This window comes from Erinaceus europaeus, chromosome 22 (genome assembly GCF_950295315.1).
Source record: "Erinaceus europaeus chromosome 22, mEriEur2.1, whole genome shotgun sequence".
Taxonomy (NCBI): Eukaryota; Metazoa; Chordata; class Mammalia; order Eulipotyphla; family Erinaceidae; genus Erinaceus; species Erinaceus europaeus.
Window position 1 is genome coordinate 9,526,040 of NC_080183.1, and position 24,867 is coordinate 9,550,906.

The window sequence follows — 24,867 nt, forward strand, 5'->3', positions numbered from 1 at the left end:
TTTTATTTATTTCTAGATTTATTTATTACCTTGCCACGAGAATTTCTTTTCATTGCTAAAAAAAGTGTCCCATCAAGGGTACCAGGTGGTGCCACACCCAGTTACGCACTCATGTTACAATGCAGGAGGACTGGGCTTCAAGTCCGTGGTCCCCACCTGCCGGGGGAAATCTTTACAAGTGGTGCAGAAGTGCTACAGGTGTCTGTCTCTGTGTCTCAAACTCTCTATCCCTCCCTTCCCTCTCAATTCCTGTCTATTTATTCCAATAAATAATCAAGAAAATAGAAAGTAAAAAAAGAAAAAGGAAAATGAAACATTCCACTACTTCAAATGGGCTACTCAGGACAATGCTTTCCCTGTTAAGATCCTCACAGCATACCATATGCAGAAAGGCAAAGACGCCATGTATTTTTTTAACCCAGTTTTAATATTTATTTATTTATTCATTTATTTATTTAGGTGCTTATTCATTTTTGTTATTGATGAATTAATGTTTTACATTTGACAGCAGACTAGGGCTCTGACACCAGTGGTCTCCAGTACCCCTAGATGGTACTCTGCCTCTACAAAACCAATCCATTGACCTGTCCACCCATCCACCCATCCACCCATCCATCCATCCATCCATCCATCCATCCATCCATCCATCCATCCACCAGTCAACCAAGCCAAGTACAAAAGGAGATCTCTCCTTGAATGGTGAAGACAATCAACGATGCACAGGTAGGTTGCAAGGGGCCAGTTTGGCTGAATAGGGCAGAGGGGCTGAACCAGGGAGTGTGTTGGGGGGTGTGGGTGTGGGTGGGGTGAGCCGGAGACCCTGTGACCTGGGTCACGTCTTGGGCAGGGAGGGGGTGGAAGGGGTTGCGAACAGCTGTCACTGGAGAACCATCACAAGTGCTGGAGCTGGTGAGCAGGGCACCGGGAAGAGAGGACAGACAAAGGAGAGAAGCAAAGTGCAGAGGAGAGGAGAGGGGGGGGAGGATGGTGAGGACAGGAGAGGACAGGAGAGGACAGGAGGGGAGGGGACCTGAGAAACCTACCTGGACAAAGGCAGCATACAGACATCCAGGAAGGCAGGCAGGCATGCAGGCAGCTCTGGCCTGGGCTCCCTGGATCCCGGGCACACCTCCACCTGTCTTCTCTTGGCTGCCAGCCCTGAGGTCCCTCGTCGGTCAGCACTGTCTTCCCATCCTTCCGTCCCTCTGTGCCAGGGCCCAGGCGTCTGGGCGCTGCTGCCTGACCTAGTGGCAGGGCAGTTGGGCTGCCCAGTGCCAGCGTGGCCAGCACAGAAAGCCAGGGGCTATGACATCACAGAGGGCTCCTGCGGTTGCTAGGCCACGGGCGCCCCGCCCATCCAGTTGACCAGCAGCCATCACCCCCACCCTGCACTTGACCTGAGGGGTGGTGGCCAGCCATCAGAGCCAGAGCCCCAGGCCAAAGCAGGTGCAGGTCGGCCTGGCCAAGGTGCTATGGGCAGAGTGGTGTGTGTCTGGGCATGGAGCTGGCATCTGACAGCCCAGGGCTGGGGACCAAGGGCCGCCAGGCCCCTGTCCCACCATGTGCACTGACACACAGTCTTACTGACTGACTGATAATCCCTGCCCCAGAGATACCCACACCAGGTCCCTGGGTGCCCTGAGCTGCCCCTGAGGGTTGGTGGGTGCCTGCCTGGACACATGCCTCCGTAATGGAGGCCTCTATTAATGCCGTTGCCTACTGACAGCTGCCCTCCTGCCCCTCCTCCTCTTCCTCCTCCTCCTCCTCCTCCTCCTCTTATTCCTCCTCCTCTTCCTGCTCCTCCTCCTCCTCCTCCTCCTCCTCCTCTTCCTCCACCTCCTCCTCCTCTTCCTCATCCTCAGAGGGACTCACTCTGGGCCCTTGGCCTAGGCAAGCCAGGGCTGCTGCTCTGGCTGCTGCAGCTTCTATCCAGTGGGTGGGTTTAGGTATCTATTCCTGTCAGTCCCTGATTCCTGGGACCTTCCATGCCTCCAGCTCCCCCCACTCTCTAGTCCAGACCCCTCCTCAACGATGCCCCCTTTCCCCTTGCCCTCTGTCCCCCAGCTCCCCAACTAGCATCTACTGTGTGCCTCCCTGGGCTACATTACTGCCACCCTGCTTCTGCCCTTCGGCCCTGGGGGCCCAGGGCCAGCCCAGCTGCCATCTCACCATCCAGCAGGGGGACCTGCCATAACCCCCTGCCACCACACCCACACACAGCCCTGCAAACACTCACGGGCTCCCCTGCCTGCAGCCTGCCTCTCCAACAGTCTCCTTCTGCCCCCTTGCACCCTGACAGCCTCTGCCACGGCCCCCCACAGACACCTGGGCATGAGCAGCCCACACATGCAACACTCTCCCCTCGCCCCCACTCCATTTGCTCTAAGGTTGTCAAGAGTCTTTTTTTCATGCTGTAGGGGAGGGAGTTGAGAGTGCCCAATGTCCTGGGGAGCAAGAACTGCAAACACTCCATCTACAATGTAACATTTGGGTCTCAGGCTGCCCAATCCCTAGTGCGCTGTGCAGACCTTTGAGTGGCAAAAACACCCCATCTGAGCATGAGATCTGGCTGGGCTAGTGGCTCTTTCTGTGGACTAGGAGACAGACAGACAAAGTTTTCAGGTTCAAAACCTGTACTTCCCAGAAGATGGCCATTCACTACGGTTTAAAAAAAAAAAAAAAAAAAAAAAAAAAGGCTTTTATTTTTTTTTTTTTCCGCCCTGCCTGGGGAACCTGTCTGCTGCCTGTTTCTCAGTGAAAAAAGGGAAAAATCTTTTTTGGAGGGAAAAGGACCAAAATGGCAGGTGGACTCCGTGGAGGGTGGATGGGGAGTTGCTCCTGCCCTGGCACTAGAGCCCCAGCTGCTGTTCCAGGTGCTCTCTGATACCAGAGATCTCCGCGTGTCGTGTCATGACACTGTCTCCAGGAGTGATCCTCAGGATAATGAGCATTCAAAACTCGGCAGGTCATATTGCCAGAAAAAGTAAATCCAGAGAGGTTTGGCGGTATGTCAGACGGTTAAGGGCTTGTGGCGCTCGCAAAAAGATGGGACAGGTGGAAGGATCTGGGGAATGGCCCCCAGACCCCCACCTGCAGGGGAGTCGCTTTCCAGGGGGTGAAGCAGGTCTTTTGGGGCTCTACCTTTCTCTCCCACTCTGTATTTCCCCTGCTCTCTCCTTTTCTCTCTCTCTCCGATGCAAGGTCAGTAACAACAACAACAACAACAACAGCAACAGTAACCACCACAGTGACCAAGCAACAAGGGCAGCGAAAGGGGAACAAATGGAGTGCAGGAGCTGTGGATTATTCGTGGCGCAGGCACTGAGCTGTGGCAATAACCCCTTGAGGCAATCAATCAATAAATGAATAAGTAATACAGGTAACGGAGATGATGTATAAGTCCCTGTGTGTTTCCACTGAGTTTATGTCAATGCACTTTTATTTATTTCTAGATTTATTTATTACCTTGCCACGAGAATTTCTTTTCATTGCTAAAAAAAGTGTCCCATCAAGGGTACCAGGTGGTGCCACACCCAGTTACGCACTCATGTTACAATGCAGGAGGACTGGGCTTCAAGTCCGTGGTCCCCACCTGCCGGGGGAAATCTTTACAAGTGGTGCAGAAGTGCTACAGGTGTCTGTCTCTGTGTCTCAAACTCTCTATCCCTCCCTTCCCTCTCAATTCCTGTCTATTTATTCCAATAAATAATCAAGAAAATAGAAAGTAAAAAAAGAAAAAGGAAAATGAAACATTCCACTACTTCAAATGGGCTACTCAGGACAATGCTTTCCCTGTTAAGATCCTCACAGCATACCATATGCAGAAAGGCAAAGACGCCATGTATTTTTTTTAACCCAGTTTTAATATTTATTTATTTATTTATTTATTTATTTATTTAGGTGCTTATTCATTTTTGTTATTGATGAATTAATGTTTTACATTTGACAGCAGACTAGGGCTCTGACACCAGTGGTCTCCAGTACCCCTAGATGGTACTCTGCCTCTACAAAACCAATCCATTGACCTGTCCACCCATCCACCCATCCACCCATCCATCCATCCATCCATCCATCCATCCATCCATCCATCCATCCACCAGTCAACCAAGCCAAGTACAAAAGGAGATCTCTCCTTGAATGGTGAAGACAATCAACGATGCACAGGTAGGTTGCAAGGGGCCAGTTTGGCTGAATAGGGCAGAGGGGCTGAACCAGGGAGTGTGTTGGGGGGTGTGGGTGTGGGTGGGGTGAGCCGGAGACCCTGTGACCTGGGTCACGTCTTGGGCAGGGAGGGGGTGGAAGGGGTTGCGAACAGCTGTCACTGGAGAACCATCACAAGTGCTGGAGCTGGTGAGCAGGGCCCCGGGAAGAGAGGACAGACAAAGGAGAGAAGCAAAGTGCAGAGGAGAGGAGAGGGGGGGAGGATGGTGAGGACAGGAGAGGACAGGAGAGGACAGGAGGGGAGGGGACCTGAGAAACCTACCTGGACAAAGGCAGCATACAGACATCCAGGAAGGCAGGCAGGCATGCAGGCAGCTCTGGCCTGGGCTCCCTGGATCCCGGGCACACCTCCACCTGTCTTCTCTTGGCTGCCAGCCCTGAGGTCCCTCGTCGGTCAGCACTGTCTTCCCATCCTTCCGTCCCTCTGTGCCAGGGCCCAGGCGTCTGGGCGCTGCTGCCTGACCTAGTGGCAGGGCAGTTGGGCTGCCCAGTGCCAGCGTGGCCAGCACAGAAAGCCAGGGGCTATGACATCACAGAGGGCTCCTGCGGTTGCTAGGCCACGGGCGCCCCGCCCATCCAGTTGACCAGCAGCCATCACCCCCACCCTGCACTTGACCTGAGGGGTGGTGGCCAGCCATCAGAGCCAGAGCCCCAGGCCAAAGCAGGTGCAGGTCGGCCTGGCCAAGGTGCTATGGGCAGAGTGGTGTGTGTCTGGGCATGGAGCTGGCATCTGACAGCCCAGGGCTGGGGACCAAGGGCCGCCAGGCCCCTGTCCCACCATGTGCACTGACACACAGTCTTACTGACTGACTGATAATCCCTGCCCCAGAGATACCCACACCAGGTCCCTGGGTGCCCTGAGCTGCCCCTGAGGGTTGGTGGGTGCCTGCCTGGACACATGCCTCCGTAATGGAGGCCTCTATTAATGCCGTTGCCTACTGACAGCTGCCCTCCTGCCCCTCCTCCTCTTCCTCCTCCTCCTCCTCCTCCTCCTCTTATTCCTCCTCCTCTTCCTGCTCCTCCTCCTCCTCCTCCTCCTCCTCCTCTTCCTCCACCTCCTCCTCCTCTTCCTCATCCTCAGAGGGACTCACTCTGGGCCCTTGGCCTAGGCAAGCCAGGGCTGCTGCTCTGGCTGCTGCAGCTTCTATCCAGTGGGTGGGTTTAGGTATCTATTCCTGTCAGTCCCTGATTCCTGGGACCTTCCATGCCTCCAGCTCCCCCCACTCTCTAGTCCAGACCCCTCCTCAACGATGCCCCCTTTCCCCTTGCCCTCTGTCCCCCAGCTCCCCAACTAGCATCTACTGTGTGCCTCCCTGGGCTACATTACTGCCACCCTGCTTCTGCCCTTCGGCCCTGGGGGCCCAGGGCCAGCCCAGCTGCCATCTCACCATCCAGCAGGGGGACCTGCCATAACCCCCTGCCACCACACCCACACACAGCCCTGCAAACACTCACGGGCTCCCCTGCCTGCAGCCTGCCTCTCCAACAGTCTCCTTCTGCCCCCTTGCACCCTGACAGCCTCTGCCACGGCCCCCCACAGACACCTGGGCATGAGCAGCCCACACATGCAACACTCTCCCCTCGCCCCCACTCCATTTGCTCTAAGGTTGTCAAGAGTCTTTTTTTCATGCTGTAGGGGAGGGAGTTGAGAGTGCCCAATGTCCTGGGGAGCAAGAACTGCAAACACTCCATCTACAATGTAACATTTGGGTCTCAGGCTGCCCAATCCCTAGTGCGCTGTGCAGACCTTTGAGTGGCAAAAACACCCCATCTGAGCATGAGATCTGGCTGGGCTAGTGGCTCTTTCTGTGGACTAGGAGACAGACAGACAAAGTTTTCAGGTTCAAAACCTGTACTTCCCAGAAGATGGCCATTCACTACGGTTTAAAAAAAAAAAAAAAAAAAAAAAAGGCTTTTATTTTTTTTTTTTTCCGCCCTGCCTGGGGAACCTGTCTGCTGCCTGTTTCTCAGTGAAAAAAGGGAAAAATCTTTTTTGGAGGGAAAAGGACCAAAATGCAGGCAGGTGGACTCCGTGGAGGGTGGATGGGGAGTTGCTCCTGCCCTGGCACTAGAGCCCCAGCTGCTGTTCCAGGTGCTCTCTGATACCAGAGATCTCCGCGTGTCGTGTCATGACACTGTCTCCAGGAGTGATCCTCAGGATAATGAGCATTCAAAACTCGGCAGGTCATATTGCCAGAAAAAGTAAATCCAGAGAGGTTTGGCGGTATGTCAGACGGTTAAGGGCTTGTGGCGCTCGCAAAAAGATGGGACAGGTGGAAGGATCTGGGGAATGGCCCCCAGACCCCCACCTGCAGGGGAGTCGCTTTCCAGGGGGTGAAGCAGGTCTTTTGGGGCTCTACCTTTCTCTCCCACTCTGTATTTCCCCTGCTCTCTCCTTTTCTCTCTCTCTCCGATGCAAGGTCAGTAACAACAACAACAACAACAACAGCAACAGTAACCACCACAGTGACCAAGCAACAAGGGCAGCGAAAGGGGAACAAATGGAGTGCAGGAGCTGTGGATTATTCGTGGCGCAGGCACTGAGCTGTGGCAATAACCCCTTGAGGCAATCAATCAATAAATGAATAAGTAATACAGGTAACGGAGATGATGTATAAGTCCCTGTGTGTTTCCACTGAGTTTATGTCAATGCACTTTTATTTATTTCTAGATTTATTTATTACCTTGCCACGAGAATTTCTTTTCATTGCTAAAAAAAGTGTCCCATCAAGGGTACCAGGTGGTGCCACACCCAGTTACGCACTCATGTTACAATGCAGGAGGACTGGGCTTCAAGTCCGTGGTCCCCACCTGCCGGGGGAAATCTTTACAAGTGGTGCAGAAGTGCTACAGGTGTCTGTCTCTGTGTCTCAAACTCTCTATCCCTCCCTTCCCTCTCAATTCCTGTCTATTTATTCCAATAAATAATCAAGAAAATAGAAAGTAAAAAAAGAAAAAGGAAAATGAAACATTCCACTACTTCAAATGGGCTACTCAGGACAATGCTTTCCCTGTTAAGATCCTCACAGCATACCATATGCAGAAAGGCAAAGACGCCATGTATTTTTTTTAACCCAGTTTTAATATTTATTTATTTATTTATTTATTTATTTATTTAGGTGCTTATTCATTTTTGTTATTGATGAATTAATGTTTTACATTTGACAGCAGACTAGGGCTCTGACACCAGTGGTCTCCAGTACCCCTAGATGGTACTCTGCCTCTACAAAACCAATCCATTGACCTGTCCACCCATCCACCCATCCACCCATCCATCCATCCATCCATCCATCCATCCATCCATCCATCCATCCACCAGTCAACCAAGCCAAGTACAAAAGGAGATCTCTCCTTGAATGGTGAAGACAATCAACGATGCACAGGTAGGTTGCAAGGGGCCAGTTTGGCTGAATAGGGCAGAGGGGCTGAACCAGGGAGTGTGTTGGGGGGTGTGGGTGTGGGTGGGGTGAGCCGGAGACCCTGTGACCTGGGTCACGTCTTGGGCAGGGAGGGGGTGGAAGGGGTTGCGAACAGCTGTCACTGGAGAACCATCACAAGTGCTGGAGCTGGTGAGCAGGGCCCCGGGAAGAGAGGACAGACAAAGGAGAGAAGCAAAGTGCAGAGGAGAGGAGAGGGGGGGAGGATGGTGAGGACAGGAGAGGACAGGAGAGGACAGGAGGGGAGGGGACCTGAGAAACCTACCTGGACAAAGGCAGCATACAGACATCCAGGAAGGCAGGCAGGCATGCAGGCAGCTCTGGCCTGGGCTCCCTGGATCCCGGGCACACCTCCACCTGTCTTCTCTTGGCTGCCAGCCCTGAGGTCCCTCGTCGGTCAGCACTGTCTTCCCATCCTTCCGTCCCTCTGTGCCAGGGCCCAGGCGTCTGGGCGCTGCTGCCTGACCTAGTGGCAGGGCAGTTGGGCTGCCCAGTGCCAGCGTGGCCAGCACAGAAAGCCAGGGGCTATGACATCACAGAGGGCTCCTGCGGTTGCTAGGCCACGGGCGCCCCGCCCATCCAGTTGACCAGCAGCCATCACCCCCACCCTGCACTTGACCTGAGGGGTGGTGGCCAGCCATCAGAGCCAGAGCCCCAGGCCAAAGCAGGTGCAGGTCGGCCTGGCCAAGGTGCTATGGGCAGAGTGGTGTGTGTCTGGGCATGGAGCTGGCATCTGACAGCCCAGGGCTGGGGACCAAGGGCCGCCAGGCCCCTGTCCCACCATGTGCACTGACACACAGTCTTACTGACTGACTGATAATCCCTGCCCCAGAGATACCCACACCAGGTCCCTGGGTGCCCTGAGCTGCCCCTGAGGGTTGGTGGGTGCCTGCCTGGACACATGCCTCCGTAATGGAGGCCTCTATTAATGCCGTTGCCTACTGACAGCTGCCCTCCTGCCCCTCCTCCTCTTCCTCCTCCTCCTCCTCCTCCTCCTCTTATTCCTCCTCCTCTTCCTGCTCCTACTCCTCCTCCTCCTCCTCCTCCTCTTCCTCCACCTCCTCCTCCTCTTCCTCATCCTCAGAGGGACTCACTCTGGGCCCTTGGCCTAGGCAAGCCAGGGCTGCTGCTCTGGCTGCTGCAGCTTCTATCCAGTGGGTGGGTTTAGGTATCTATTCCTGTCAGTCCCTGATTCCTGGGACCTTCCATGCCTCCAGCTCCCCCCACTCTCTAGTCCAGACCCCTCCTCAACGATGCCCCCTTTCCCCTTGCCCTCTGTCCCCCAGCTCCCCAACTAGCATCTACTGTGTGCCTCCCTGGGCTACATTACTGCCACCCTGCTTCTGCCCTTCGGCCCTGGGGGCCCAGGGCCAGCCCAGCTGCCATCTCACCATCCAGCAGGGGGACCTGCCATAACCCCCTGCCACCACACCCACACACAGCCCTGCAAACACTCACGGGCTCCCCTGCCTGCAGCCTGCCTCTCCAACAGTCTCCTTCTGCCCCCTTGCACCCTGACAGCCTCTGCCACGGCCCCCCACAGACACCTGGGCATGAGCAGCCCACACATGCAACACTCTCCCCTCGCCCCCACTCCATTTGCTCTAAGGTTGTCAAGAGTCTTTTTTTCATGCTGTAGGGGAGGGAGTTGAGAGTGCCCAATGTCCTGGGGAGCAAGAACTGCAAACACTCCATCTACAATGTAACATTTGGGTCTCAGGCTGCCCAATCCCTAGTGCGCTGTGCAGACCTTTGAGTGGCAAAAACACCCCATCTGAGCATGAGATCTGGCTGGGCTAGTGGCTCTTTCTGTGGACTAGGAGACAGACAGACAAAGTTTTCAGGTTCAAAACCTGTACTTCCCAGAAGATGGCCATTCACTACGGTTTAAAAAAAAAAAAAAAAAAAAAAAAAGGCTTTTATTTTTTTTTTTTTCCGCCCTGCCTGGGGAACCTGTCTGCTGCCTGTTTCTCAGTGAAAAAAGGGAAAAATCTTTTTTGGAGGGAAAAGGACCAAAATGCAGGCAGGTGGACTCCGTGGAGGGTGGATGGGGAGTTGCTCCTGCCCTGGCACTAGAGCCCCAGCTGCTGTTCCAGGTGCTCTCTGATACCAGAGATCTCCGCGTGTCGTGTCATGACACTGTCTCCAGGAGTGATCCTCAGGATAATGAGCATTCAAAACTCGGCAGGTCATATTGCCAGAAAAAGTAAATCCAGAGAGGTTTGGCGGTATGTCAGACGGTTAAGGGCTTGTGGCGCTCGCAAAAAGATGGGACAGGTGGAAGGATCTGGGGAATGGCCCCCAGACCCCCACCTGCAGGGGAGTCGCTTTCCAGGGGGTGAAGCAGGTCTTTTGGGGCTCTACCTTTCTCTCCCACTCTGTATTTCCCCTGCTCTCTCCTTTTCTCTCTCTCTCCGATGCAAGGTCAGTAACAACAACAACAACAACAACAGCAACAGTAACCACCACAGTGACCAAGCAACAAGGGCAGCGAAAGGGGAACAAATGGAGTGCAGGAGCTGTGGATTATTCGTGGCGCAGGCACTGAGCTGTGGCAATAACCCCTTGAGGCAATCAATCAATAAATGAATAAGTAATACAGGTAACGGAGATGATGTATAAGTCCCTGTGTGTTTCCACTGAGTTTATGTCAATGCACTTTTATTTATTTCTAGATTTATTTATTACCTTGCCACGAGAATTTCTTTTCATTGCTAAAAAAAGTGTCCCATCAAGGGTACCAGGTGGTGCCACACCCAGTTACGCACTCATGTTACAATGCAGGAGGACTGGGCTTCAAGTCCGTGGTCCCCACCTGCCGGGGGAAATCTTTACAAGTGGTGCAGAAGTGCTACAGGTGTCTGTCTCTGTGTCTCAAACTCTCTATCCCTCCCTTCCCTCTCAATTCCTGTCTATTTATTCCAATAAATAATCAAGAAAATAGAAAGTAAAAAAAGAAAAAGGAAAATGAAACATTCCACTACTTCAAATGGGCTACTCAGGACAATGCTTTCCCTGTTAAGATCCTCACAGCATACCATATGCAGAAAGGCAAAGACGCCATGTATTTTTTTTAACCCAGTTTTAATATTTATTTATTTATTTATTTATTTATTTATTTAGGTGCTTATTCATTTTTGTTATTGATGAATTAATGTTTTACATTTGACAGCAGACTAGGGCTCTGACACCAGTGGTCTCCAGTACCCCTAGATGGTACTCTGCCTCTACAAAACCAATCCATTGACCTGTCCACCCATCCACCCATCCACCCATCCATCCATCCATCCATCCATCCATCCATCCATCCATCCATCCACAGTCAACCAAGCCAAGTACAAAAGGAGATCTCTCCTTGAATGGTGAAGACAATCAACGATGCACAGGTAGGTTGCAAGGGGCCAGTTTGGCTGAATAGGGCAGAGGGGCTGAACCAGGGAGTGTGTTGGGGGGTGTGGGTGTGGGTGGGGTGAGCCGGAGACCCTGTGACCTGGGTCACGTCTTGGGCAGGGAGGGGGTGGAAGGGGTTGCGAACAGCTGTCACTGGAGAACCATCACAAGTGCTGGAGCTGGTGAGCAGGGCCCCGGGAAGAGAGGACAGACAAAGGAGAGAAGCAAAGTGCAGAGGAGAGGAGAGGGGGGGAGGATGGTGAGGACAGGAGAGGACAGGAGAGGACAGGAGGGGAGGGGACCTGAGAAACCTACCTGGACAAAGGCAGCATACAGACATCCAGGAAGGCAGGCAGGCATGCAGGCAGCTCTGGCCTGGGCTCCCTGGATCCCGGGCACACCTCCACCTGTCTTCTCTTGGCTGCCAGCCCTGAGGTCCCTCGTCGGTCAGCACTGTCTTCCCATCCTTCCGTCCCTCTGTGCCAGGGCCCAGGCGTCTGGGCGCTGCTGCCTGACCTAGTGGCAGGGCAGTTGGGCTGCCCAGTGCCAGCGTGGCCAGCACAGAAAGCCAGGGGCTATGACATCACAGAGGGCTCCTGCGGTTGCTAGGCCACGGGCGCCCCGCCCATCCAGTTGACCAGCAGCCATCACCCCCACCCTGCACTTGACCTGAGGGGTGGTGGCCAGCCATCAGAGCCAGAGCCCCAGGCCAAAGCAGGTGCAGGTCGGCCTGGCCAAGGTGCTATGGGCAGAGTGGTGTGTGTCTGGGCATGGAGCTGGCATCTGACAGCCCAGGGCTGGGGACCAAGGGCCGCCAGGCCCCTGTCCCACCATGTGCACTGACACACAGTCTTACTGACTGACTGATAATCCCTGCCCCAGAGATACCCACACCAGGTCCCTGGGTGCCCTGAGCTGCCCCTGAGGGTTGGTGGGTGCCTGCCTGGACACATGCCTCCGTAATGGAGGCCTCTATTAATGCCGTTGCCTACTGACAGCTGCCCTCCTGCCCCTCCTCCTCTTCCTCCTCCTCCTCCTCCTCCTCCTCTTATTCCTCCTCCTCTTCCTGCTCCTACTCCTCCTCCTCCTCCTCCTCCTCTTCCTCCACCTCCTCCTCCTCTTCCTCATCCTCAGAGGGACTCACTCTGGGCCCTTGGCCTAGGCAAGCCAGGGCTGCTGCTCTGGCTGCTGCAGCTTCTATCCAGTGGGTGGGTTTAGGTATCTATTCCTGTCAGTCCCTGATTCCTGGGACCTTCCATGCCTCCAGCTCCCCCCACTCTCTAGTCCAGACCCCTCCTCAACGATGCCCCCTTTCCCCTTGCCCTCTGTCCCCCAGCTCCCCAACTAGCATCTACTGTGTGCCTCCCTGGGCTACATTACTGCCACCCTGCTTCTGCCCTTCGGCCCTGGGGGCCCAGGGCCAGCCCAGCTGCCATCTCACCATCCAGCAGGGGGACCTGCCATAACCCCCTGCCACCACACCCACACACAGCCCTGCAAACACTCACGGGCTCCCCTGCCTGCAGCCTGCCTCTCCAACAGTCTCCTTCTGCCCCCTTGCACCCTGACAGCCTCTGCCACGGCCCCCCACAGACACCTGGGCATGAGCAGCCCACACATGCAACACTCTCCCCTCGCCCCCACTCCATTTGCTCTAAGGTTGTCAAGAGTCTTTTTTTCATGCTGTAGGGGAGGGAGTTGAGAGTGCCCAATGTCCTGGGGAGCAAGAACTGCAAACACTCCATCTACAATGTAACATTTGGGTCTCAGGCTGCCCAATCCCTAGTGCGCTGTGCAGACCTTTGAGTGGCAAAAACACCCCATCTGAGCATGAGATCTGGCTGGGCTAGTGGCTCTTTCTGTGGACTAGGAGACAGACAGACAAAGTTTTCAGGTTCAAAACCTGTACTTCCCAGAAGATGGCCATTCACTACGGTTTAAAAAAAAAAAAAAAAAAAAAAAAAGGCTTTTATTTTTTTTTTTTTCCGCCCTGCCTGGGGAACCTGTCTGCTGCCTGTTTCTCAGTGAAAAAAGGGAAAAATCTTTTTTGGAGGGAAAAGGACCAAAATGCAGGCAGGTGGACTCCGTGGAGGGTGGATGGGGAGTTGCTCCTGCCCTGGCACTAGAGCCCCAGCTGCTGTTCCAGGTGCTCTCTGATACCAGAGATCTCCGCGTGTCGTGTCATGACACTGTCTCCAGGAGTGATCCTCAGGATAATGAGCATTCAAAACTCGGCAGGTCATATTGCCAGAAAAAGTAAATCCAGAGAGGTTTGGCGGTATGTCAGACGGTTAAGGGCTTGTGGCGCTCGCAAAAAGATGGGACAGGTGGAAGGATCTGGGGAATGGCCCCCAGACCCCCACCTGCAGGGGAGTCGCTTTCCAGGGGGTGAAGCAGGTCTTTTGGGGCTCTACCTTTCTCTCCCACTCTGTATTTCCCCTGCTCTCTCCTTTTCTCTCTCTCTCCGATGCAAGGTCAGTAACAACAACAACAACAACAACAGCAACAGTAACCACCACAGTGACCAAGCAACAAGGGCAGCGAAAGGGGAACAAATGGAGTGCAGGAGCTGTGGATTATTCGTGGCGCAGGCACTGAGCTGTGGCAATAACCCCTTGAGGCAATCAATCAATAAATGAATAAGTAATACAGGTAACGGAGATGATGTATAAGTCCCTGTGTGTTTCCACTGAGTTTATGTCAATGCACTTTTATTTATTTCTAGATTTATTTATTACCTTGCCACGAGAATTTCTTTTCATTGCTAAAAAAAGTGTCCCATCAAGGGTACCAGGTGGTGCCACACCCAGTTACGCACTCATGTTACAATGCAGGAGGACTGGGCTTCAAGTCCGTGGTCCCCACCTGCCGGGGGAAATCTTTACAAGTGGTGCAGAAGTGCTACAGGTGTCTGTCTCTGTGTCTCAAACTCTCTATCCCTCCCTTCCCTCTCAATTCCTGTCTATTTATTCCAATAAATAATCAAGAAAATAGAAAGTAAAAAAAGAAAAAGGAAAATGAAACATTCCACTACTTCAAATGGGCTACTCAGGACAATGCTTTCCCTGTTAAGATCCTCACAGCATACCATATGCAGAAAGGCAAAGACGCCATGTATTTTTTTTAACCCAGTTTTAATATTTATTTATTTATTTATTTATTTATTTATTTAGGTGCTTATTCATTTTTGTTATTGATGAATTAATGTTTTACATTTGACAGCAGACTAGGGCTCTGACACCAGTGGTCTCCAGTACCCCTAGATGGTACTCTGCCTCTACAAAACCAATCCATTGACCTGTCCACCCATCCACCCATCCACCCATCCATCCATCCATCCATCCATCCATCCATCCATCCATCCACCAGTCAACCAAGCCAAGTACAAAAGGAGATCTCTCCTTGAATGGTGAAGACAATCAACGATGCACAGGTAGGTTGCAAGGGGCCAGTTTGGCTGAATAGGGCAGAGGGGCTGAACCAGGGAGTGTGTTGGGGGGTGTGGGTGTGGGTGGGGTGAGCCGGAGACCCTGTGACCTGGGTCACGTCTTGGGCAGGGAGGGGGTGGAAGGGGTTGCGAACAGCTGTCACTGGAGAACCATCACAAGTGCTGGAGCTGGTGAGCAGGGCCCCGGGAAGAGAGGACAGACAAAGGAGAGAAGCAAAGTGCAGAGGAGAGGAGAGGGGGGGAGGATGGTGAGGACAGGAGAGGACAGGAGAGGACAGGAGGGGAGGGGACCTGAGAAACCTACCTGGACAAAGGCAGCATACAGACATCCAGGAAGGCAGGCAGGCATGCAGGCAGCTCTGGCCTGGGCTCCCTGGATCCCGGGCACACCTCCACCTGTCTTCTCTTGGCTGCCAGCCCTGAGGTCCCTCGTCGGTCAGCACTGTCTTCCCATCCTTCCGTCCCTCTGTGCCAGGGCCCAGGCGTCTGGGCGCTGCTGCCTGACCTAGTGGCAGGGCAGTTGGGCTGCCCAGTGCCAGCGTGGCCAGCACAGAAAGCCAGGGGCTATGACATCACAGAGGGCTCCTGCGGTTTGCTAGGCCACGGGCGCCCCGCCCATCCAGTTGACCAGCAGCCATCACCCCCACCCTGCACTTGACCTGAGGGGTGGTGGCCAGCCATCAGAGCCAGAGCCCCAGGCCAAAGCAGGTGCAGGTCGGCCTGGCCAAGGTGCTATGGGCAGAGTGGTGTGTGTCTGGGCATGGAGCTGGCATCTGACAGCCCAGGGCTGGGGACCAAGGGCCGCCAGGCCCTGTCCCACCATGTGCACTGACACACAGTCTTACTGACTGACTGATAATCCCTGCCCCAGAGATACCCACACCAGGTCCCTGGGTGCCCTGAGCTGCCCCTGAGGGTTGGTGGGTGCCTGCCTGGACACATGCCTCCGTAATGGAGGCCTCTATTAATGCCGTTGCCTACTGACAGCTGCCCTCCTGCCCCTCCTCCTCTTCCTCCTCCTCCTCCTCCTCCTCCTCCTCCTCTCCTCCTCCTCCTCCTCCTCTTATTCCTCCTCCTCTTCCTGCTCCTACTCCTCCTCCTCCTCCTCCTCCTCTTCCTCCACCTCCTCCTCCTCTTCCTCATCCTCAGAGGGACTCACTCTGGGCCCTTGGCCTAGGCAAGCCAGGGCTGCTGCTCTGGCTGCTGCAGCTTCTATCCAGTGGGTGGGTTTAGGTATCTATTCCTGTCAGTCCCTGATTCCTGGGACCTTCCATGCCTCCAGCTCCCCCCACTCTCTAGTCCAGACCCCTCCTCAACGATGCCCCCTTTCCCTTGCCCTCTGTCCCCCAGCTCCCCAACTAGCATCTACTGTGTGCCTCCCTGGGCTACATTACTGCCACCCTGCTTCTGCCCTTCAGCCCTGGGGGCCCAGGGCCAGCCCAGCTGCCATCTCACCATCCAGCAGGGGGACCTGCCATAACCCCCTGCCACCACACCCACACACAGCCCTGCAAACACTCACGGGCTCCCCTGCCTGCAGCCTGCCTCTCCAACAGTCTCCTTCTGCCCCCTTGCACCCTGACAGCCTCTGCCACGGCCCCCCACAGACACCTGGGCATGAGCAGCCCACACATGCAACACTCTCCCCTCGCCCCCACTCCATTTGCTCTAAGGTTGTCAAGAGTCTTTTTTTCATGCTGTAGGGAGGGAGTTGAGAGTGCCCAATGTCCTGGGGAGCAAGAACTGCAAACACTCCATCTACAATGTAACATTTGGGTCTCAGGCTGCCCAATCCCTAGTGCGCTGTGCAGACCTTTGAGTGGCAAAAACACCCCATCTGAGCATGAGATCTGGCTGGGCTAGTGGCTCTTTCTGTGGACTAGGAGACAGACAGACAAAGTTTTCAGGTTCAAAACCTGTACTTCCCAGAAGATGGCCATTCACTACGGTTTAAAAAAAAAAAAAAAAAAAAAAAGGCTTTTATTTTTTTTTTTTTCCGCCCTGCCTGGGGAACCTGTCTGCTGCCTGTTTCTCAGTGAAAAAAGGGAAAAATCTTTTTGGAGGGAAAAGGACCAAAATGCAGGCAGGTGGACTCCGTGGAGGGTGGATGGGGAGTTGCTCCTGGCCCTGGCACTAGAGCCCCAGCTGCTGTTCCAGGTGCTCTCTGATACCAGAGATCTCCGCGTGTCGTGTCATGACACTGTCTCCAGGAGTGATCCTCAGGATAATGAGCATTCAAAACTCGGCAGGTCATATTGCCAGAAAAAGTAAATCCAGAGAGGTTTGGCGGTATGTCAGACGGTTAAGGGCTTGTGGCGCTCGCAAAAAGATGGGACAGGTGGAAGGATCTGGGGAATGGCCCCCAGACCCCCACCTGCAGGGGAGTCGCTTTCCAGGGGGTGAAGCAGGTCTTTTGGGGCTCTACCTTTCTCTCCCACTCTGTATTTCCCCTGCTCTCTCCTTTTCTCTCTCTCTCCGATGCAAGGTCAGTAACAACAACAACAACAACAACAACAGCAACAGTAACCACCACAGTGACCAAGCAACAAGGGCAGCGAAAGGGGAACAAATGGAGTGCAGGAGCTGTGGATTATTCGTGGCGCAGGCACTGAGCTGTGGCAATAACCCCTTGAGGCAATCAATCAATAAATGAATAAGTAATACAGGTAACGGAGATGATGTATAAGTCCCTGTGTGTTTCCACTGAGTTTATGTCAATGCACTTTTATTTATTTCTAGATTTATTTATTACCTTGCCACGAGAATTTCTTTTCATTGCTAAAAAAAGTGTCCCATCAAGGGTACCAGGTGGTGCCACACCCAGTTACGCACTCATGTTACAATGCAGGAGGACTGGGCTTCAAGTCCGTGGTCCCCACCTGCCGGGGGAAATCTTTACAAGTGGTGCAGAAGTGCTACAGGTGTCTGTCTCTGTGTCTCAAACTCTCTATCCCTCCCTTCCCTCTCAATTCCTGTCTATTTATTCCAATAAATAATCAAGAAAATAGAAAGTAAAAAAAGAAAAAGGAAAATGAAACATTCCACTACTTCAAATGGGCTACTCAGGACAATGCTTTCCCTGTTAAGATCCTCACAGCATACCATATGCAGAAAGGCAAAGACGCCATGTATTTTTTTTAACCCAGTTTTAATATTTATTTATTTATTTATTTATTTATTTATTTAGGTGCTTATTCATTTTTGTTATTGATGAATTAATGTTTTACATTTGACAGCAGACTAGGGCTCTGACACCAGTGGTCTCCAGTACCCCTAGATGGTACTCTGCCTCTACAAAACCAATCCATTGACCTGTCCACCCATCCACCCATCCACCCATCCATCCATCCATCCATCCATCCATCCATCCATCCATCCATCCACCAGTCAACCAAGCCAAGTACAAAAGGAGATCTCTCCTTGAATGGTGAAGACAATCAACGATGCACAGGTAGGTTGCAAGGGGCCAGTTTGGCTGAATAGGGCAGAGGGGCTGAACCAGGGAGTGTGTTGGGGGGTGTGGGTGTGGGTGGGGTGAGCCGGAGACCCTGTGACCTGGGTCACGTCTTGGGCAGGGAGGGGGTGGAAGGGGTTGCGAACAGCTGTCACTGGAGAACCATCACAAGTGCTGGAGCTGGTGAGCAGGGCCCCGGGAAGAGAGGACAGACAAAGGAGAGAAGCAAAGTGCAGAGGAGAGGAGAGGGGGGGAGGATGGTGAGGACAGGAGAGGACAGGAGAGGACAGGAGGGGAGGGGACCTGAGAAACCTACCTGGACAAAGGCAGCATACAGACATCCAGGAAGGCAGGCAGGCATGCAGGCAGCTCTGGCCTGGGCTCCCTGGATCCCGGGCACACCTCCACCTGTCTTCTCTTGGCTGCCAGCCCTGAGGTCCCTCGTCGGTCAGCACTGTCTTCCCATCCTTCCGTCCCTCTGTGCCAGGGCCCAGGCGTCTGGGCGCTGCTGCCTGACCTAGTGGCAGGGCAGTTGGGCTGCCCAGTGCCAGCGTGGCCAGCACAGAAAGCCAGGGGCTATGACATCACAGAGGGCTCCTGCGGTTGCTAGGCCACGGGCGCCCCGCCCATCCAGTTGACCAGCAGCCATCACCCCCACCCTGCACTTGACCTGAGGGGTGGTGGCCAGCCATCAGAGCCAGAGCCCCAGGCCAAAGCAGGTGCAGGTCGGCCTGGCCAAGGTGCTATGGGCAGAGTGGTGTGTGTCTGGGCATGGAGCTGGCATCTGACAGCCCAGGGCTGGGGACCAAGGGCCGCCAGGCCCCTGTCCCACCATGTGCACTGACACACAGTCTTACTGACTGACTGATAATCCCTGCCCCAGAGATACCCACACCAGGTCCCTGGGTGCCCTGAGCTGCCCCTGAGGGTTGGTGGGTGCCTGCCTGGACACATGCCTCCGTAATGGAGGCCTCTATTAATGCCGTTGCCTACTGACAGCTGCCCTCCTGCCCTCCTCCTCTTCCTCCTCCTCCTCCTCCTCCTCCTCCTCCTCCTCCTCCTCCTCTTATTCCTCCTCCTCTTCCTGCTCCTACTCCTCCTCCTCCTCCTCCTCCTCTTCCTCCACCTCCTCCTCCTCTTCCTCATCCTCAGAGGGACTCACTCTGGGCCCTTGGCCTAGGCAAGCCAGGGCTGCTGCTCTGGCTGCTGCAGCTTCTATCCAGTGGGTGGGTTTAGGTATCTATTCCTGTCAGTCCCTGATTCCTGGGACCTTCCATGCCTCCAGCTCCCCCCACTCTCTAGTCCAGACCCCTCCTCAACGATGCCCCCTTTCCCCTTGCCCTCTGTCCCCCAGCTCCCCAACTAGCATCTACTGTGTGCCTCCCTGGGCTACATTACTGCCACCCTGCTTCTGCCCTTCGGCCCTGGGGGCCCAGGGCCAGCCCAGCTGCCATCTCACCATCCAGCAGGGGGACCTGCCATAACCCCCTGCCACCACACCCACACACAGCCCTGCAAACACTCACGGGCTCCCCTGCCTGCAGCCTGCCTCTCCAACAGTCTCCTTCTGCCCCCTTGCACCCTGACAGCCTCTGCCACGGCCCCCCACAGACACCTGGGCATGAGCAGCCCACACATGCAACACTCTCCCCTCGCCCCCACTCCATTTGCTCTAAGGTTGTCAAGAGTCTTTTTTTCATGCTGTAGGGGAGGGAGTTGAGAGTGCCCAATGTCCTGGGGAGCAAGAACTGCAAACACTCCATCTACAATGTAACATTTGGGTCTCAGGCTGCCCAATCCCTAGTGCGCTGTGCAGACCTTTGAGTGGCAAAAACACCCCATCTGAGCATGAGATCTGGCTGGGCTAGTGGCTCTTTCTGTGGACTAGGAGACAGACAGACAAAGTTTTCAGGTTCAAAACCTGTACTTCCCAGAAGATGGCCATTCACTACGGTTTAAAAAAAAAAAAAAAAAAAAAAAAAGGCTTTTATTTTTTTTTTTTTCCGCCCTGCCTGGGGAACCTGTCTGCTGCCTGTTTCTCAGTGAAAAAAGGGAAAAATCTTTTTTGGAGGGAAAAGGACCAAAATGCAGGCAGGTGGACTCCGTGGAGGGTGGATGGGGAGTTGCTCCTGCCCTGGCACTAGAGCCCCAGCTGCTGTTCCAGGTGCTCTCTGATACCAGAGATCTCCGCGTGTCGTGTCATGACACTGTCTCCAGGAGTGATCCTCAGGATAATGAGCATTCAAAACTCGGCAGGTCATATTGCCAGAAAAAGTAAATCCAGAGAGGTTTGGCGGTATGTCAGACGGTTAAGGGCTTGTGGCGCTCGCAAAAAGATGGGACAGGTGGAAGGATCTGGGGAATGGCCCCCAGACCCCCACCTGCAGGGGAGTCGCTTTCCAGGGGGTGAAGCAGGTCTTTTGGGGCTCTACCTTTCTCTCCCACTCTGTATTTCCCCTGCTCTCTCCTTTTCTCTCTCTCTCCGATGCAAGGTCAGTAACAACAACAACAACAACAACAGCAACAGTAACCACCACAGTGACCAAGCAACAAGGGCAGCGAAAGGGGAACAAATGGAGTGCAGGAGCTGTGGATTATTCGTGGCGCAGGCACTGAGCTGTGGCAATAACCCCTTGAGGCAATCAATCAATAAATGAATAAGTAATACAGGTAACGGAGATGATGTATAAGTCCCTGTGTGTTTCCACTGAGTTTATGTCAATGCACTTTTATTTATTTCTAGATTTATTTATTACCTTGCCACGAGAATTTCTTTTCATTGCTAAAAAAAGTGTCCCATCAAGGGTACCAGGTGGTGCCACACCCAGTTACGCACTCATGTTACAATGCAGGAGGACTGGGCTTCAAGTCCGTGGTCCCCACCTGCCGGGGGAAATCTTTACAAGTGGTGCAGAAGTGCTACAGGTGTCTGTCTCTGTGTCTCAAACTCTCTATCCCTCCCTTCCCTCTCAATTCCTGTCTATTTATTCCAATAAATAATCAAGAAAATAGAAAGTAAAAAAAGAAAAAGGAAAATGAAACATTCCACTACTTCAAATGGGCTACTCAGGACAATGCTTTCCCTGTTAAGATCCTCACAGCATACCATATGCAGAAAGGCAAAGACGCCATGTATTTTTTTTAACCCAGTTTTAATATTTATTTATTTATTTATTTATTTATTTATTTAGGTGCTTATTCATTTTTGTTATTGATGAATTAATGTTTTACATTTGACAGCAGACTAGGGCTCTGACACCAGTGGTCTCCAGTACCCCTAGATGGTACTCTGCCTCTACAAAACCAATCCATTGACCTGTCCACCCATCCACCCATCCACCCATCCATCCATCCATCCATCCATCCATCCATCCATCCATCCATCCACCAGTCAACCAAGCCAAGTACAAAAGGAGATCTCTCCTTGAATGGTGAAGACAATCAACGATGCACAGGTAGGTTGCAAGGGGCCAGTTTGGCTGAATAGGGCAGAGGGGCTGAACCAGGGAGTGTGTTGGGGGGTGTGGGTGTGGGTGGGGTGAGCCGGAGACCCTGTGACCTGGGTCACGTCTTGGGCAGGGAGGGGGTGGAAGGGGTTGCGAACAGCTGTCACTGGAGAACCATCACAAGTGCTGGAGCTGGTGAGCAGGGCCCCGGGAAGAGAGGACAGACAAAGGAGAGAAGCAAAGTGCAGAGGAGAGGAGAGGGGGGGAGGATGGTGAGGACAGGAGAGGACAGGAGAGGACAGGAGGGGAGGGGACCTGAGAAACCTACCTGGACAAAGGCAGCATACAGACATCCAGGAAGGCAGGCAGGCATGCAGGCAGCTCTGGCCTGGGCTCCCTGGATCCCGGGCACACCTCCACCTGTCTTCTCTTGGCTGCCAGCCCTGAGGTCCCTCGTCGGTCAGCACTGTCTTCCCATCCTTCCGTCCCTCTGTGCCAGGGCCCAGGCGTCTGGGCGCTGCTGCCTGACCTAGTGGCAGGGCAGTTGGGCTGCCCAGTGCCAGCGTGGCCAGCACAGAAAGCCAGGGGCTATGACATCACAGAGGGCTCCTGCGGTTGCTAGGCCACGGGCGCCCCGCCCATCCAGTTGACCAGCAGCCATCACCCCCACCCTGCACTTGACCTGAGGGGTGGTGGCCAGCCATCAGAGCCAGAGCCCCAGGCCAAAGCAGGTGCAGGTCGGCCTGGCCAAGGTGCTATGGGCAGAGTGGTGTGTGTCTGGGCATGGAGCTGGCATCTGACAGCCCAGGGCTGGGGACCAAGGGCCGCCAGGCCCCTGTCCCACCATGTGCACTGACACACAGTCTTACTGACTGACTGATAATCCCTGCCCCAGAGATACCCACACCAGGTCCCTGGGTGCCCTGAGCTGCCCCTGAGGGTTGGTGGGTGCCTGCCTGGACACATGCCTCCGTAATGGAGGCCTCTATTAATGCCGTTGCCTACTGACAGCTGCCCTCCTGCCCCTCCTCCTCTTCCTCCTCCTCCTCCTCCTCCTCCTCCTCCTCCTCCTCCTCCTCCTCCTCTTATTCCTCCTCCTCTTCCTGCTCCTACTCCTCCTCCTCCTCCTCCTCCTCTTCCTCCACCTCCTCCTCCTCTTCCTCATCCTCAGAGGGACTCACTCTGGGCCCTTGGCCTAGGCAAGCCAGGGCTGCTGCTCTGGCTGCTGCAGCTTCTATCCAGTGGGTGGGTTTAGGTATCTATTCCTGTCAGTCCCTGATTCCTGGGACCTTCCATGCCTCCAGCTCCCCCCACTCTCTAGTCCAGACCCCTCCTCAACGATGCCCCCTTTCCCCTTGCCCTCTGTCCCCCAGCTCCCCAACTAGCATCTACTGTGTGCCTCCCTGGGCTACATTACTGCCACCCTGCTTCTGCCCTTCGCTGGGGGCCCAGGGCCAGCCCAGCTGCCATCTCACCATCCAGCAGGGGGACCTGCCATAACCCCCTGCCACCACACCCACACACAGCCCTGCAAACACTCACGGGCTCCCCTGCCTGCAGCCTGCCTCTCCAACAGTCTCCTTCTGCCCCCTTGCACCCTGACAGCCTCTGCCACGGCCCCCCACAGACACCTGGGCATGAGCAGCCCACACATGCAACACTCTCCCCTCGCCCCCACTCCATTTGCTCTAAGGTTGTCAAGAGTCTTTTTTTCATGCTGTAGGGGAGGGAGTTGAGAGTGCCCAATGTCCTGGGGAGCAAGAACTGCAAACACTCCATCTACAATGTAACATTTGGGTCTCAGGCTGCCCAATCCCTAGTGCGCTGTGCAGACCTTTGAGTGGCAAAAACACCCCATCTGAGCATGAGATCTGGCTGGGCTAGTGGCTCTTTCTGTGGACTAGGAGACAGACAGACAAAGTTTTCAGGTTCAAAACCTGTACTTCCCAGAAGATGGCCATTCACTACGGTTTAAAAAAAAAAAAAAAAAAAAAAAAAGGCTTTTATTTTTTTTTTTTTCCGCCCTGCCTGGGGAACCTGTCTGCTGCCTGTTTCTCAGTGAAAAAAGGGAAAAATCTTTTTTGGAGGGAAAAGGACCAAAATGCAGGCAGGTGGACTCCGTGGAGGGTGGATGGGGAGTTGCTCCTGCCCTGGCACTAGAGCCCCAGCTGCTGTTCCAGGTGCTCTCTGATACCAGAGATCTCCGCGTGTCGTGTCATGACACTGTCTCCAGGAGTGATCCTCAGGATAATGAGCATTCAAAACTCGGCAGGTCATATTGCCAGAAAAAGTAAATCCAGAGAGGTTTGGCGGTATGTCAGACGGTTAAGGGCTTGTGGCGCTCGCAAAAAGATGGGACAGGTGGAAGGATCTGGGGAATGGCCCCCAGACCCCCACCTGCAGGGGAGTCGCTTTCCAGGGGGTGAAGCAGGTCTTTTGGGGCTCTACCTTTCTCTCCCACTCTGTATTTCCCCTGCTCTCTCCTTTTCTCTCTCTCTCCGATGCAAGGTCAGTAACAACAACAACAACAACAACAACAACAACAACAGCAACAGTAACCACCACAGTGACCAAGCAACAAGGGCAGCGAAAGGGGAACAAATGGAGTGCAGGAGCTGTGGATTATTCGTGGCGCAGGCACTGAGCTGTGGCAATAACCCCTTGAGGCAATCAATCAATAAATGAATAAGTAATACAGGTAACGGAGATGATGTATAAGTCCCTGTGTGTTTCCACTGAGTTTATGTCAATGCACTTTTATTTATTTCTAGATTTATTTATTACCTTGCCACGAGAATTTCTTTTCATTGCTAAAAAAAGTGTCCCATCAAGGGTACCAGGTGGTGCCACACCCAGTTACGCACTCATGTTACAATGCAGGAGGACTGGGCTTCAAGTCCGTGGTCCCCACCTGCCGGGGGAAATCTTTACAAGTGGTGCAGAAGTGCTACAGGTGTCTGTCTCTGTGTCTCAAACTCTCTATCCCTCCCTTCCCTCTCAATTCCTGTCTATTTATTCCAATAAATAATCAAGAAAATAGAAAGTAAAAAAAGAAAAAGGAAAATGAAACATTCCACTACTTCAAATGGGCTACTCAGGACAATGCTTTCCCTGTTAAGATCCTCACAGCATACCATATGCAGAAAGGCAAAGACGCCATGTATTTTTTTAACCCAGTTTTAATATTTATTTATTTATTCATTTATTTATTTAGGTGCTTATTCATTTTTGTTATTGATGAATTAATGTTTTACATTTGACAGCAGACTAGGGCTCTGACACCAGTGGTCTCCAGTACCCCTAGATGGTACTCTGCCTCTACAAAACCAATCCATTGACCTGTCCACCCATCCACCCATCCACCCATCCATCCATCCATCCATCCATCCATCCATCCATCCATCCATCCACCAGTCAACCAAGCCAAGTACAAAAGGAGATCTCTCCTTGAATGGTGAAGACAATCAACGA